Below are 12750 nucleotides of genomic sequence, written 5' to 3' on the forward strand. Positions count from 1 at the left end.
GTGTTTGTCGAGATCTGATGAATTGTGGTTTATGATGAAGTTTATCTATGAGAAATATTTGAATCTCCTCTGAATTCTTTTATGTATGATTGAGTTATCTTTGCAAGTCTCTTCAATTATCGGTTTGGTTTGGCCTACTAGATTGATCTTTCTTGCCATGGGAGAAGTGCTTAGCTTTGGGTTCAATCTTGCGGTGTCCTTTCCCAGTGACAGCAGGGGCAGCAAGGCACGTATTGTATTGTTGCCATCGAGGATAAAAGGATGGGGTTTATATCATATTGCATGAGTTTATCCCTCTACATCATGTCATCTTTCTTAAAAAGTGTTACTCTGTTCTTATGAACTTAATACTCTAGATGCATGCTAGATAGAGGTCGATGTGTGGAGTAATAGTAGTAGATGCAGACAGGATTCGGTCTACTTGTCACGGACATGATGCCTATATACATGATCATACCTAGATAATCTCATAATTATTCGCTTTTCTATCAATTGCTCGACAGTAATTTGTTCACCCACCGTAATACTTATGTTATCTTGAGAGAAGCCTCTAGTGAAACATATGGCCTCCGGGTCTATCCTTTATCATATAAGCTTTCAATCTACTTTTATTTGCATCTTTACTTTTCCAATCTATATTATAAAATACCAAAAATATATTTATCTTATCATATTATCTCTATCAGATCTCACTTTCGCAAGTGGCCGTGAAGGGATTGACAACCCCTTTATAGCGTTGGTTGCGAGTTCCTTGTTTTTTTGTATAGGTGCGTGGGACTTGTGAGGCGCCTCCTACTAGGTTGATACCTTGGTTCTCAAAAACTGAGGGCAATACTTATGCTACTGTACTGCATCACCCTTTCCTCTTCAAGGAAAACCAACGCAAGCTGAAGATGTAGCAAGAAGGATTTCTAGCGCCGTTGCCAGGGAGGTCTTCGCTCAAGTCAAGACATACCAAGTACCCATCACAAACTCATCTCCCTCGCATTTACATTATTTGCCATTTGCCTCCCGTTTTCCTCTCCCCCACTTCACCCTTGTCGTTTTATTCGCCCTCTCTTTCCCAATCTCCTCTCTTTTCCGCTTGCCTTCTTCTCCTCTCTCTTTCGCTTGCTCTATTCTTCTTCCTCGCTTTTGTTTGTTGTTATGTCTAAACTTGGGGAGATTATCATCGATATGGACAATAATGATAACATGGAAAATTGTGATGCTCCTGCCGAAGAACCCCCTATCTTGCATACTAAAAAGTTTCAAATCGGTAGTGGTAACATTATTGGAAAAGGTGTTATTCAAGATTGCTTTACTTGTGTCGGTGCTTTACCTTCTATGGGTGGTTCTATTCTTCATAAGACTAGTAGTCTTGCGGATGCTATCGCTATGCTTGTAGTTGAGCTTGAAAGACAATTTATGCATATGCATCCTTGCATACAAAGAATTTTCTGGAATTTTCTAATATTGGGCATTCTTCTGTTAAGCGCGTTGTCACTATATTTTTGGCTCATGAGTTTAGATTTATAATAAGAGAGGCCAAAGAAATCTTGGCGCACTATAGGGTGGACGCCGTTCGTCCTCCCATAGAGGCAATCCTCTTTGATCAAGAGGAAATTAGGCGTTTTCAATCTTTGGACTATGTTGCTTTCAATGAAAACCTTAGAAAAAAGGTTCCTACCAATGTCCTAGTTGATATAATTTCTGAACTTAATAATGATTTTGCTCTTCGCAATAACGAGCTAGGATAATCTCTTGAGTATAGGCTCACAAAATTCTGCCAAAAGAATAATGATGACTTAGTTGTGCAATATGAAGGGCCAAAGGAGAAACCTATCCCTCCTGTGATTGATCTTGGGGACTTTTGTCCCATTAAATTTAGCCCTTTTGATTACTTTTTCTTGTCTCAAAGAAAACTTGCTGCTGAACTTAGATAATATGAGATGAGTTTTCAAGATTTATCTTATTATTATGACACTACTTAGATCTATCTTGGCTTTTATGCCTAGCTAGGGGCGTTAAACGATAGCACTAGTTAGGAGGCAACCCAATTTTCGTGGTGTTCTTTGTTTTTGTTCCTGTTTAGTAATAAAATTTGCATCTACTTTCTGTTTAGATGTGTTTTCATGTTTTATTTAGTGTTTGTGCCAAGTAGAACCTATAGGATAACCTATGGTATGAGTTAATTTGATTCTGCTGAAAACAGAAACTTTGCGATCACAAGAAAAAATTCAATAAATCACATAAACGTGATTTTGCGTTGATTCTTTTTTCTATAGATCAATAGACAAATTGCCTAGGACTTCCTATTTTGGTAGGATTTTTGGAGTTCCAGAAGTAACCAAAAGTTACAGATTGCTACAGACTGTTCTGTTTTTGACAGATTCTGCCTTTCGTGTGTTGTTTGCTTATTTTGATGCATCTATGACTAGTATGTAAGGGTATGAACCATAGAAAACTTGGAATGCAGTAGGTTTAACACCAATATAAACAAATAATGAGTTCATTACAGTACCTTATGTGGTGGTTTTTCTTTCTTGCACTAACGGAGCTTATGAGATTTCCTGTTGAGTTTTGTGTTGTGAAGTTTTCAAGTTTTGGGTAAAGATTTGATGGACTATAGAATAAGGAGTGGCAAGAGCCTAAGCTTGGGGATGCCCATGGCACCCCAAGATATTCATGAATAGCCAAAAGCCTAAGCTTGGGGATGCCCCGGGGAGGCATCCCCTCTTTTGTCTTCGTTCATTGGTAACTTTACTTGGAGCTATATTTTTATTCGCCACATGATATGTGTTTTGCTTGGAGCGTCTTGTATGATATTAGTCTTTGCTTTTTAGTTTACCACAATCATCCTTGCTGTGCAAACCTTTTGGGAGAATCCCACTTGATTGGAATTTATTAGAATAACTCTATGTGCTTCACTTATATCTTTTGAACTAGATAATTTTTGCTCTAGTGCTTCACTTATGTCTTTTAGAGCACGGCGGTGGCTTAATTTTAAAGAAATGGTTGATCTCTCATGCTTCACTTATATTATTTTGAGAGTCTTTTAGAACAGCATGGTATTTGCTATGGTTATAAAATTGGTCCTAGAATGGTAGGCATCCAAGTTGGGTATAATAAAAACTATCATAGAAAGTGCATTAAACACTAGGATCAATTTGATGCTTGATAATTGTTTTAAGATATAAAGGTAGTAATGTTAGAATCATGCTAGTGGGTAATTATGAAATTGAGAAATACTTGTGTTGAAGTTAGCAAGTCCCGTAGCATGCACGTATGGTAAAAGTTGTGTGACAAATTTGTTGCATGAAGTACTCTTTTGATTGTCTTCCTTATGAGTGGCAGTCGGGGATGAGCAATAGTCTTTTCCTGCCAATCTATCCCTCTAGGGGCATGCGTAGTAGTTTGCTTTGAGGGCTAAGTAGATTTTTGCAATAAGTATATGAGTTCTTTATGACTAATGTGAGTCCATGGATATACGCACACTCACCTTTCCACTTTGCTAGCCTCTATTGTGCCGCACAAACTTCGCCGGTATCATGCACCCATTATTTACCTTCCTCAAAATAGCCATCATACCTACCTATTATGGCATTTCCATAGCCATTCCAAGATATATTGCCATGCAACTTTCCACTGTTTCCTTATTATGACACGTTCCATCATCGTCATATTGCTGATTGCATGATCATGTAGTTGACATCGTATTTGTGGTAAAGCCACCTTCATAATTTTTATACATGTCACTCTTGATTCATTGAATATCCCGGTACACCGTCGGAGGCATTCATATAGAGTCATATTTTGTTCTAAGTGTTGAGTTGTAATTCTCGAGTTGTAAATTAATAAAAGTGTGATGATCTTCATTATTAGAGCATTGTCCCAAGTGAGGAAAGGATGATGAAGACTATGATTCCCCCACAAGTCGGGATGAGACTTCAGAATTTATAAAAATAAAAGAGGCCAAAGAAGCCCATGAAAAAAAAGAGGCCAAAGAAGCCCACCAAAAAGAAAAAAAAGAAAAGAAAAAAAGAAAAAGAAAAAAATAATGAGAGAAAAAGAGAGAAGGGGCAATGCTACTATCTCTTTTTCCACACTGTCCTTCAAATAGCACCATGATGTTCATGATAGAGAGTTTCTTATGTTGTCACTTTCATATACTAGTGGGAATTTTTCATTATAGAACTTGGCTTGTATATTCCAATGATGGGCTTTCTCAAAATGCCCTAGGTCTTCGTGAGCAAGCAAGTTGGATGCACGCCCACTTAGTTTCTTTTGTTGAGCTTTCATACATTAATAGCTCTAGTGCATCCGTTGCATGGCAATCCCTACTCACTCACATTGATATCTATTGATGGGCATCTCCATAGCCCGTTAATATGCCTATTTGATGTGAGACTATCTTCTCCCTTTTTGTCCTCACAACCACCACCATATACCACCATAGTGCTATGTCCATGGCTTACGCTCATGTATTGCGTAAGAGTTGAAAAAATCTGAAGCGCGTTAAAAAGTATGAACCAATTGCTTGGCTCGTCATCGGGGTTGTGCATGATGGGAGTATTTTGTGTAATGAAAATGAAGCATGACCTAACTATACGATTTTGTAGGGATAAGCTTTCTTTGGCTATGCTATTTTGATAGGACATGATTATTTGTTAGTATGCTTTGAGTATTACTATTTTTATGTTTTATAAGCTTTTATTTTGAATCATTTGGACCTGAACATTCATGCCACAATAAAGAAAATTAAATTGAGAATTATGCTAGGTAGCATTCCACATCAAAAATTCTGTTTTTATCATTTACCTACTCGAGGACGAGCAGGAATTAAGCTTGGGGATGCTTGATACGTCTCCAACGTATCTATAATTTTTGATTGTTCCATGCTATTATATTACCTGTTTTGGATGTTTATGAGCTTTACTTTACACTTTTATATCATTTTTGGGACTAACCTACTAACCGGAGACCCAGCCCATATTATTGTTTTTTGCCTATTTCAGTGTTTTGAAGAAAAGGAATATCAAACAGAGTCCAAACGGAATGAAACCTTCGGGTGTGTGATTTTGGAACAAACGTGATCTAGAGGACTTGGAGTGCAAGTCAAGAAGCTCCCTAGGCGGCCACGAGGGTGGAGGGCGCCCCCCCCCCCTACAGGGCGCGCCCCCCTATCTCATGGGCCCCTCAGGCATCCACCGACGTACTTCTTCCTCCTATATATACCCATATGCCCCGAAACCATCGAGGGAGAAACCGAAAAACTATTTCCGCCACCGTAACCTTCTATATCCGCGAGATCCCATCTTGGAGCCTTCGGCGGCATTCTGCCAGAGGGGGAATCCACCATTGAGGGCCTCTACATCAACCCCAAGGCCTCTCCGATGAGTTGTGAGTAGTTTACCACAGACCTTCGGGTCCATAGTTATTAGCTAGATGGCTTCTTCTCTCTTTTTGGATCTCAATACCATGTTCTCCCCCTCTCTTGTGGAGATCTATTCGATGTAACTCTTTTTGCGGTGTGTTTGTCGAGATCCGATGAATTGTGGGTTTATGATGAAGTTTATCTATGAGAAATATTTGAATCTCCTCTGAATTCTTTTATGTATGATTGAGTTATCTTTGGAAGTCTCTTCGAATTATCGGTTTGGTTTGGCCTACTAGATTGATCTTTCTTGCCATGGGAGAAGTGCTTAGCTTTGGGTTCAATCTTGCGGTGTCCTTTCCCAGTGACAGCAGGGGCAGCAAGGCACGTATTGTATTGTTGCCATCGAGGATAAAAAGATGGGGTTTATATCATATTGCATGAGTTTATCCCTCTACATCATGTCATCTTTCTTAAAGCGTTACTCTGTTCTTATGAACTTAATACTCTAGATGCATGCTAGATAGAGGTCGATGTGTGGAGTAATAGTAGTAGATGCAGACAGGAGTCAGTCTACTTGTCACGGACATGATGCCTATATACATGATCATGCCTAGATAATCTCATAATTATTCGCTTTTCTATCAATTGCTCGACAGTAATTTGTTCACCCACCGTAATACTTATGCTATCTTGAGAGAAGCCTCTAGTGAAACCTATGGCCTCCGGGTCTATCCTTTATCATATAAGCTTTCAATCTACTTTTATTTGCATCTTTACTTTTCCAATCTATATTATAAAATACCAAAAATATATTTATCTTATCATATTATCTCTATCAGATCTCACTTTCGCAAGTGGCCGTGAAGGGATTGACAACCCCTTTATCGCGTTGGTTGCGAGTTCATTGTTTGTTTGTGTAGGTGCGTGGGACTTGTGAGGAGCCTCCTACTGGATTGATACCTTGGTTCTCAAAAACTGAGGGAAATACTTACGCTACTATGCTGCATCACCCTTTCCTCTTCAAGGAAAACCAACGCAAGCTCAAGACGTAGCAGGTTGCCCCCTGCATCACCAACATCGTGCGCCTCAAGAAGCAGAGGGACTTTGGTGGTGTTTAGGTGCCCTCTGCATGGGCATGTCCATGTCTTGGCGCAACATGACCGTTGGATCAACTCAGACGGTGCAGATCAGTCACTGTAGCACAAAGCATGTGGGTGTGTTTGGTTGCATTCTCATCTCAATATAGTTGTTTCCTCTTCGTGTATTTGTGTTAACCTGCTAGTGTGGACTCATGCACCCTTCATGCACTCTGCCAAACACCCAAAAGTGGGTCGAGGAGGGAACTTTTGCTCCCATCCTGTGCACCCTTCATACACCCTGCCTAACACTATTCGTGCTTCATATGGTTCATGTTTCATGGAGTACTGTAGCACCATACTCTCCGTGCGATGTAGACCTAGTTCTGTTAACATTGATCTCACCGTTCATTCTTGACCGGACAGTCGAAAAAGCGGTACTATGTTACATATAGTTGACATGCGCACAACATCATTTGTTATCGCCATATCTTACTACACTAGCAACAAGATTATGTAGTACTGACGTATGAACCAGTGCACATGCCTAGTAGTAGAAGCACTGTGTATGTTCAAGTGGCTGCCGTGTTTCACACTCCTCCATGTAAGAGTGGAAACGCTTTCTGTAATCATTTTTTTCTTCAGAAAATTAGTGGACACGCTCTACCGTGTGGATCCTCCTCCAGCCATGCACTAAATTACTCACTTTTGCCGACGTGTGGGACAGCCAGCACCTGGGTCCACCAACCATGCACTAAATTACTCCGTAGTAGAGTGATGGTAGACTACCCCGGTCGAAGCGCCATAGTAATGCCCAATGAGCCGTCAAATCACAAAAACCCCTCCTTTCCAGCAGTAAGTTGGACAGACGAAGCAACCATCATTTCACTCTTCTCTCTCAGCTTCCTCTCTTGAAGAAAACCCCCACTCGCTTTGCTTCTCCCTCATCTCATTCCTCCTTTCACTGTTCTCTCTCAGCTTCCTCTCTTGGATGGACGCTGGAGCACCGACCAACATGATGTCTATGGTTGTGGCCAAAACCGTCGAGGCTCATGGTACGAAGAAGTGCAAGCACCCCGCCGAGACTACCGCAGACAAGCTCAAAGCCATCGCCATGTCCAAGCCCCCCCTCTCCGGGATCCCTCATTAAGCAAGTCCAGGTAATGTCTCTTGTGGACGATCTTTTTCTCGATCTTGATCATGTTTTTTCATCTAACACGAAGTACTAGTACCGGTAGTACAACTTTCTGGGTGATCTTGCATGTGATTTTAGTGTGCCAAATGACGGTTCTAAATTCCTCTTTTGACCAAAACATGCGAGAGGTTGACACTGAGTTCTTATAGATTACTTTCAACTACTCCCTCTGTCCCAAATTTCTTGTCTTAGATTTGTCTAGATACGGATGTATCTGTGACTTGATACATCCGTATCTAGACAAATCTAAGACAGGAATTTTGGGACGGAGGGAGTACTTTATGAACATCAATGCTACCTTTGAAGAGGGTATATTTGCCTCAGTAACTTGTGTTATGGATATTGCAAGTAATCCCTCTGCTCGCATGCCTTTGAAGACATGTTCTAGTGTCTTTGTTCACTCAATTCTGTGCATATATGTAGTCATATATGGAGTATAATATCGAAAATCATCTTATATTTCTGAATGGAGGTAGTAATAAAATATGGTTTCTGTTTGAATTAGAACCAGGTCCGCGGTGGAGATGAAGTTCTCAAAGTCATGTCATGTGAACTGGAAGACCTGGGCATGAGTTCTACTGCTAAACTATCCAGCTGTTGTGTCCTTGTCGCCACGTGTCCTGAACTAGTGTTTTCATGTAGCATTGTTGTCAGGCGTGTTCTCGAGGTTGTACTTGGCCACAACAATTTCCTGGTTGTGCCTTCGATTACAAAGGGTGTGGTTCTTGTAAAGCTTCCCAACAAATCTGATGCGGCTTATCTTCATCATCATGTTTATGAGTGGAAATACCACTCTTTTAGGTTCTCCAAGGTTGATGAGATGGTGATGGTGCATGTAGACATCTCTCACGAAGTCCATGGCCTAGTCAGTTATGCGGGGTTCATCCCATAGGTCGGTGGCAAGAAATAGTCTGCAGAGTTTAATTAGTGCAACTTTGCTTGTCTGTAGTAAGTACTATTGTTCGGTACTTGATTTGTGTTTGTGAACCCTGTATTGTTTATTAGTACTGCCGCTTTTGGTGTGTGGTCAGTCTTGAGAACGGTTTATGTTAATGTCTATCCACTCAATTCAGTCTGTATATTTTGAAGTATCTAGATCATCTTTTTTGTGAGGACGGTTTATCAATTATGGTTACACTCCAATATATGTATGCATTGCAGGGTTTATCGCACCCACCAGGATTTCCAGTCCCATGGATGTTTGGTCCATACAATTTGTCACGACCTTTGGACTGTCCTGCTTGTGGGAGTAGGTGGGGCCCCTGCATGCCACCCGTAGTTGGATGATCAATCTTCTGTTTAGTACTTCAACAAAGTGATTTCCTGGTAAGGATTCACTCGTGTCACATCAAGTAAATCTTATTGATTTACTGTCTAAATCTTATTGATTTAATGTCATGTTTTCTTTCTTTTCCTGCAATTTTACGATGTAGGTTTTTCCATGTGACATTCATCACAGAATAAACCGTTTGGTTTGCTCTATGATGGCTATTTTTGCAGGTTTCACTTCTTATGTCGTGTCAGTAACGAAGGCACTGTCCATCACTTATATTACTGGAAAAAACTGGATCAGTCTGTTGTCTGAGTACAAGGTGAATCCCTATGATGAACTGGAGTTTGGTTTAACAAAAACGCCACAATTAGTCCTTCTCGCGTTTAAAAGAAATGAAGAAAAAAACTGGATCACGGTCACACATCCTAGTCAAGTTAGAAAGATGATCATGGCAAACCAAACACGATCGTCGTTGTCTCGCACATCGGTACCACCTTAAGCAATGGATCGAGCATCGGCAGTTGCTCTAGCACTGATAGCGGCAACAGCTCAGTCTGATCTAGTTGAGGATTGGGCACCGACCGCGTCAGCGGGTCAGTCTGATCTATCGGAGGATCGGGCATCGACACCGGCACCTGCTCCGACACTGACACCAGCTCTACAAGGAGCACCATCTTTGGCAGCAGCGGCGGCTTCAGCACCTGCACCAACACTTGCACTTGCATCTGCTCCGGCCCGTGCAGCGGCAACTGAACGAGCAGTTGCACCGGCAACAGACTGGGCTGCAGTTCACACTTCATATACCAAAGTCCTTACAAAAACCGACATGTCCACCTTCTTGGTAAGCATTGGCCGCCCAAGTGCTTCATTATTTTTTCTTTCCATGTTGTTTCACATGATTCACTGTGTTGATCTAACTGTTTGGGTATGTCTTCTTGTTTGCAAACAGAGAATTCCTAGAGCAACGAGAGAGTCGTTCAACAATCCGGGCGACCGCGGCCAAGTTTCTCTTACCATGCGCAGCCTTTGTGTGAATGAGCCTGCTCAATATACCGTAAGTACAAAGGATGGTTGCATGATGATTGATGCTAAAGGATGGTCAAGGTTCAAATCTAAATCATATCTTACGGTAGGGGATGATGTCAAAATCGAACTTTCTCGGCAAGGAGAGCTGGTCCAAATCAACTTTGAAATTCTTCAGTAGCAGCACGCAACTGTCGAACTGATCTATCCTCCAAGAGATTTTGATGTAATAATCTCGCATGGTGAAACAAGTGTCATGTGTGTATAAGTAGTACGATAGTATTATTTATCACATGGTATATCGTTGATAGAATTACAACTCTCATTGTTGGTTAGCAACTGTCGTTCGATTTCATTCCAACAACTGCCATGCTTTATTCAATTTTGTGTATTCGCCTTGCGACAACATGTAAAACCAGCGCCGTACCGATCGCTTGCAATATAAAAAGCGCTGAGGTAGAACACATGGGCCCCCAAACATGCAGGGTGGGCCTGCGGCCCAAAGTCCAGAACCGTGAGCCTGTCTGAGTATTATATTCTTAGCTGACCCCCCATAATGCCCGTGCGTTGCACGTAACATCAAGATGCATTTGTATGAGTATTTTATCTTGTGAGAGAAAAGGATGAACGAGGGAAGGCCTTATTTGTAAATGTGGAGAGGTGTGTGGGTACCTTTTTGCAAAATTGCAATAGTTCCTTCCTATCCGTCAGATATAAATCAGAGGACCTATATTGCAGGATGGCAAGCACACCATCATCACCAACTCGTCTATACCATGTTAAAAACAACTATGTTTTTATAATTACTAGCAAGATGCCCGTGCGTTGCACGGAACATCAAGATGCATTTGTATGAGTAGTTTATCTTGTGGGAGAAAAAAACGAACGAGGGAAGGCCTAATCTGCAAATGTGGAGAGGAGTGCGGGTAAATTGTCATAGTTTTCTTCCTATCCATTAGATATAGATCAGACGGCCTATATTGCAGGATGGCAGGCACACCATCATCACCAACTTTGCTTTTTATAAGAAAAATAGAGAATATATATATTCCCCTTGATTTTTCTTATGTATAAAGTTGTGATATAAAACATTTGTATATTTCTTTATAGAGGGAGTATCTCTCTGTCAAAAATATATTTATGTGTAACTAGTTACTCCTGTCTTTCTACTTCCTTTCGCTGATATGTGGGGCAACCGGCAATGGGGTCCACGTGCCATATGCACAAATTACAGTGCACAACTACACGGTAGACACACCCCGGTCGTAGCGCCGCAGTAATGCCCAATGAGCCGTCAAATCACCCTGGTTCCAGCTTTAGCAGTAAGCTGGACGGACGAAGTGGCAATATTTCATTAGGCATGAATCCCCTTCTCCCTCGTCTGCTTGTTCAGAGAAAACCCCCTCTCGGCGATTGCATAGGGTTTTCTCATGGAGAACCAGGTACGGATTCTTCATACAGCCCCGATAAATCCAAGTCCCTTGGTCGCAGGTAACCCTAGGATGACAGCCGCCGCCGTTGATGCATTTTTCTTCCTACTGAATCTAGTGTGTTTCATTTGCAGTGCCCAAAGTGTGAGGACCCTACAGGTTTCTGCGCCCTCGGTGAGACGCCACACTTGTTCTTTCTCATCCTAACACAGGATTTTAAAACACGCACAGTATGTTCCTAGAATCCTCTTTTCTATCCGGGAGGGTGGGGTTTTTTTGAACATGCTGTCGACTAATTTGGAAATTTGTATTGCTATATTTTGATAAAAGGTAGTACTAGTATGATGGTCAACACTGACGTGAAGGAGGAAGTTATTCTAGATTTGGATAGGGAATACATTGTGTTCTCATATTATTTTTCCTGTAGTGCATTATTTGCTCTGCCAGAACACATGTACTCAAGATGCTCGGCCTTGCCATAACTGAATACACTAGTTTAATGGTCACAATGAAGACAAACCATGGATATAAGTTTCGAGTTGGGTTCATGAACCAAGAAGATCGCTGCTTTTTTTATGGTCGAACTTGGATAAACTTTCTCAAGTGTTACGACTGAAAGTTGGTGCATGAATGTTGATTGAAATAGGAGAACCTGGTCTCATCTTCACTGCGATCTTCCACACCGACGTTGTTCCAATTGTTCATCCATGTTAGTTTTGTATCTGGTTCTTGCTTGTTTCCTCGATTACTTCTTAATCCACCTATTATGTCTAACTAATCACAATTTAACTTTGAGTAAAATACAAGCGCGGTCCTAATTCTTTCCCAAAAGTGTCGACTGGGTCCTAATTCTTTGAAAATGCATATTTGGGTCCTAATTCTTTCTAAGTTGTTCACCCGAGGTCCTAATTTCGTCTGACCGCCACTGACCAGCTTGCGTGGCACTTTGACCGCCGCCGCGTCGACTCGAGGGCCCACGCGGGATAACGACTAGCCATGCGTTTTTGCAAAAGAGCCCCCAACCCCAATCTCTCCACAGTCGTAGTCCTTTTCCTCTCCACTTCCTCACCTCTCTTTGCTCTGGCAAAACAGGGGCGATCGACGGCGGTGGCCGGTGAGAAGAGGCGGTCATCGCAGGCGCTTGTCCGGCGGCGCCGCCGCTAGGATGGCGCCCGTGCTACGGCTACCCAGAGATCCTCGTCCGCGATACGGTTAGTGTCGTGCCCATAACCCTAACTCTCGATCCTCTTTTTCTTTGGATTCTGATTTAGCTCGAATCAATGGTAGTATTTGACTGAATCCCTCGATATCTAGGACCACAAGAGTATTTGGTGGAATCTGACGTAAATTGAGTAACAAAATTCAGCCAAAAAGAAACACAGAAACATCAAATC

Source organism: Triticum aestivum, chromosome 4B (assembly GCF_018294505.1).
Source record: "Triticum aestivum cultivar Chinese Spring chromosome 4B, IWGSC CS RefSeq v2.1, whole genome shotgun sequence".
Classification (NCBI taxonomy): domain Eukaryota; kingdom Viridiplantae; phylum Streptophyta; class Magnoliopsida; order Poales; family Poaceae; genus Triticum; species Triticum aestivum.